The 4,770-nt window shown below is 38.0% G+C and overlaps 1 protein-coding gene across 15 annotated transcripts in view; it reads left to right on the top strand.

Annotated features, from left to right (window-relative positions):
• Positions 1–2,084, top strand: part of LOC115150870 (forkhead box protein P1-B) — a 203,327-nt gene extending 201,243 nt beyond the window's left edge. For all 15 annotated transcript variants that reach the window (XM_029694641.1, XM_029694634.1, XM_029694633.1 and 12 more), the window contains one exon: positions 1–2,084. This exon is cut by the window's left edge and continues 2,525 nt beyond it. The gene's annotated coding sequence lies outside the window, so the exon portion shown is untranslated.
• Positions 2,085–4,770: the final 2,686 nt, after the last annotated feature.

The raw sequence follows: 4,770 nt of genomic DNA, 5'->3' as shown, positions 1-4,770 counted from the left end.
CGATTGTATGCCACTCTTTAGTGAGTCCTGCTACCTTGACGGGATTCTACTGTTCTTTATTAACATTGGCAAGGCTTTATGATTGTGTTTAGTTTCTGTCAACACATTACTTTTTATATTAAAAAACACTCCTGTCAACTAATAAGCTGGGTACAAGGTACTTTTATGGCAGTTATTTGAACATTTCATCATGCATTTCCTGTTACTAATGAAAAGGGCAATCTGTGGTTTTCAGAAAATGTATTTAATATCCAATAGCAGGCAGCTGTGGGATGGGTCAGTAACAGCCGGACTGGGATCGTGAGAACAACTCGATCTCATCCAAAGCCAGTCTTTTGCTGATTTGCTTGGTATTCTAAAGGGGGAAAAGCTGGTAGATTAGAACATTCGCAGCATGTGTAGCTTGACATTACTAAAGATAACAGCATGAGAAAATTGTTAGTACACAGACCTCAGTTCAAACCTATAGGGAATGATTAAATTAAGAGGAAAAAATGTTTTTCACTCAGTTGAATTTAGTTGTATGTCTTGCATGTGTAGTCTAAAACTGTAGTGAGTGAAAAAATATTTTTTTAAAGGAAAAAAAAAATGATAAAGAATACTACATTTCAGCTTGTTAATCTTGAGGGTCTCACATCCTTTTTGCAAAATCAATCCAAACCTCAGGCCTTTTTTCATGAAGAAATCACCTAACTTTATTTGATCCTATTTTTCACAATCTGTTGTCAGTCGCTTGGTCGTGGGTTTTACAGCAGTAGGTTGTTAGTATAGCCTTGTGTCTTTTTCTTGTTGTTTTCTTTGCTTGTTTCTTTCAAAGATCAAAAATACATGTGTGTTATTCTTTTTGCTTTATCACAACTGCTTTGTGTTAACTATAAAAAAAAAAAGCTTTGAAAATTTGCTGTATGTATTGGAATAGCAAACTGTACTGCAAATGTATTTTACTTAGTAATCCTTGCTTTAAAAAGTCATACATGCAGACATCTGTGCGAGATGGGCGGGGCAGGGTGGGGGATTATCCCAGATTTTGGATTTTAAACTGTAAAATAGAAAACAGACTTTTCTCTGTTATCATTGACCTAAGGATTTTGTACAGATTTTGTTCTTCCTTGTGTTAAGCTGTTTTTGATACTTCCTTTTGATGGTCCAACCACTGCCTTCTGTGGCTATATGTTAAACATTACTGCTCGGAGAAAGGGCAGACAGGTATATTTCCTCTACAAGACTGAGGTATCTTGCATGACTAATTCCAGGGTCACAGAGATGAGAAATAATAGTTAAGTGGTCAGTAATAATATAAGGGTGTATCAATCTAATGATATTTTATATGAAACTAATAGGAAAAATAAGAAAAATATGCAGTGCCAAGATGTAGAGAGTATTTGTTAAATGCTTTGTTTTTATTCCGGAGGAATCGATTAATTCATACATACATCATCAGTGATGTCATCATCATCAGTCCATCGTCATTAGGTGAAATACATACCGTTTTTTTGTTATATTTTTATCTCAACTGTTATTTTTTCATGATAAGTAAAGCCAAGCACATCAGGTAGCAGTCTTAAGTGGAGCACAAAGGTTAAAGGTTAAACGTTTGATGTGAGTCAGACTGCACTCGTCCTTGATATACTGTATGTTGAATTTTGAACAAGAAATATCAACCCAAGTCGAGTAACCTTTTGACCTTGCTGTGCTCTGTGTAGGTGGCATCAGATTCCCCCTCAAGACACTTGTGGCCATGCTAATTTGCCACGGTTCCATCAATCATGATCCACCCCACTGTCGTTCACCACTGTGTCGTACCATCGTCCTCTCAGCCCGTGCCTCTGGCGGAGGGAGGGAGGAGGGTACGGCAGAGCAGCTGTCACGGTGCTTTAATGTTTCAGCAGTTAGGTTAGTTCTCTGTTGAAGCTGTAGTCTGTAGTTTTCTGTTTATGAACTAAATATTCTGCTCATCACCTCTATCATCAGTCTGTAATCTCCTCATCATTCCTGGTCTGTCTGATGCAGAATATTCTGTTGTACAGTCAGTCTCGATAACTGACGTAAGCATTCTAAAAATGCAATAAAATGCTGGTTGTTCATGTTTGTTTCCTGAAGTCATTTCTTACTTGGTTGACATGGTAGGGATCTGCATACAAAAAAATACTGAAATCATAGTTGCCTTGTTCATGTGTACCAACGCAGGACGCAGCAAACAAAAAAGGCCACTTGATCATTTATTTATTCATGTCATCTTGCCATAGCAAATGGGTACTTTATACTCCAAAAATCTCCTCATAGCGATTGCACCTACAGTATACAATGATATTACAATTTGTCTATGTTTTTATTTGTGTAGGTTAGATTGTCACAGATACAGGCCTGTTTGTCACCTTCTGCAGGACTTCTGAGTCTGTGATAAGGACCACCACTATCATATCAGCCTCAACATTAAATTATCTTGTAATTAAAAAGAGACAGTTAAACTGTTCTAACATCAATTTAGGTAACAGCATTTGATAAGCTATAAATTGTAACTGCATTAAAATTCCAGAAATATTAGCGATATGGATTTCTTGACGGGAATTAACGCTGATGACCAAGACTTGCTTTTTTATGACGGAAGCACAGGTCATGTTGGCCACAAAACAGGAGACAGAGATCAAGTCTAAGCACTTTTAATCTTGTGAAACAAGCAATTACAAATAGCTGCATTGATTCGTTAAAAAGCTTTAGGTGACATAAATTGTTTCTCGCTTAGCTTATTGCTCCTATACATAAATGTCACAAGTATATTATTAATTAAAGCCATTGAAAGACAAGATTTAATAGAAACAATATAAAATCATGACCAATCTTTTTGCTGGCAATATTTTATCTAGCATTTGGGGTCCTGCATTTCCATGTTGTATCTCCAGTAATAAACAGTACAGTCGGCTCCACAATGATGGGATCTCTTGATAAATAATCAAAATACTGAGCTACATTGTATGTTCAACAAAATGGAAAAATTATATTATTTTATACTAATACGATTTCTCAGAGAAATAGATTTTGTTTAACAATCTCAAAAAGATAGGTGTCAAAATGATTGGATCCCCTGTTTTCAATACTTCAGCACCCTCCCTTTGCGAGGATTACGACACAGCCTTTTTCTAAAATGTTTTTTGAGATTGGAGAACTCATTGGGAGGGATCTTAGGTCATTCCTCCATACATAATCGTTCCAGATCTGATATCCTTTGTCTGCGCTTATGGAATGACCTCTTCAATTCAAACCACAGGTTTTCAATGGGTTTCAAGTTTGGAGACTGAGATGGCCATTGCAAAATGTTGATTTTGTGGTCAATTAACCATTTCTTTGTGGATTTGATATGTGCTTGGGTTTATCTTGCTGGAAGAGTCAGCCTCCTGGCAGAGGCACCCAGGTTTCTGGCTTAATGTCCTGGTACTTGGTAACGTTCATGATGCCGTTGACCTTAACAAGGGCCCCAGGACAAGTGGAAGCAAAATAGCCCATATCATTAAAGATCCCCCACCTCTTTCTTTGAGCAATTGTATTAGTATAAAATAATATACTTTTTTGATCATACAATCACAAAATAACTGCTATTACAATCTCATACAACAATGTAAACAGAACACAAAACAACCCAACTTTCGTTATTCCAAACGCAAATCAAAGTGTCAATTGTATGTTATTATAAACTGGGTGGTTCAAGCCCTGAATGCTGATTGGCTGAAAGCCATGGTATATCATGACACATTGTGTCGTGCAAAAAACAGCCCTTAGCCCTTGTATATTGGCCATATACCGCACCCCCTCAGGCTTTATTGCTTAAATGTCCAAACAGTCAGTATTCCAAAACGGATTTGAAAAATGAAACTGATTTGAGAATTAAGGCCTGCAGTGTGAACAAAGCTTACTAGAGTTGCATAGAGATATTCTATGACTTGAGCCAAACCAACCTCAGTGAAACCCAATGGGCCGATTAGCCAGTCATCCTATTTACTTCTATTGGACCCGCAAAACACCAGTCTCAGCGTCAACAGTGAAGAGGCGACTCCGGGATGCTGGCCTTCTAGGCAGAGTTCCTCTGTCCATGTCTGTGTTCTTTTGCCCATATTAATCTTTTCTTTTTATTGGCCAGTCTGAGATATGGCTTTTTCTTTGCAACTCTGCCTAGAAGGCCAGCATCCCGGAGTCGCCTCTTCACTGTTGGTGTTGAGACTGGTGTTGAGGACTTGTGAGGCATCTGTTTCTCCAACTAGACACTCTAATGTACTTGTCCTCTTGCTCAGTTGTGCACCGGGGCCTCCCACTCCTCTTTCTATTTTGGTTATGGCCAGTTTGCTCTGTTCTGTAAAGGGAGTGGTACACAGCGTTGGACCAGATCTTCAGTTTCTTGGCAATTTCTCGCAAGGAATAGCCTTCATTTCTCAGAACAAGAATAGATTGACGCATTTCAGAAGAAAGTTATTTGTTTCTGGCCATTTTGAGCCTGTAATCGAACCCACAAATGCTGATGCTCAAGATACTCAACTAGTCTAAAGAAGGCCAGTTTTATTGCTTTTAATCAGAACAACAGTTTTCAGCTGTGCTAACATAATTGCTAAATAGTTTTCTAATGATCAATTAGCCTTTTAAAATGATAAACTTGGATTAGCTAACACAACGTGCCATTGGAACCCAGGAGTGATGGTTGCTGATAACGGGCCTCTGTAGGCCTATGTAGATATTCCATTAAAAATCAGCCGTTTCCAGCTACAATAGTCATTTACAACATTA

Source organism: Salmo trutta, chromosome 16 (genome assembly GCF_901001165.1).
Source record: "Salmo trutta chromosome 16, fSalTru1.1, whole genome shotgun sequence".
NCBI classification, from domain to species: domain Eukaryota; kingdom Metazoa; phylum Chordata; class Actinopteri; order Salmoniformes; family Salmonidae; genus Salmo; species Salmo trutta.
The sequence above is the reverse complement of the archived record's forward strand: the minus strand, read 5'-3'. Positions and strand labels throughout refer to the sequence as shown.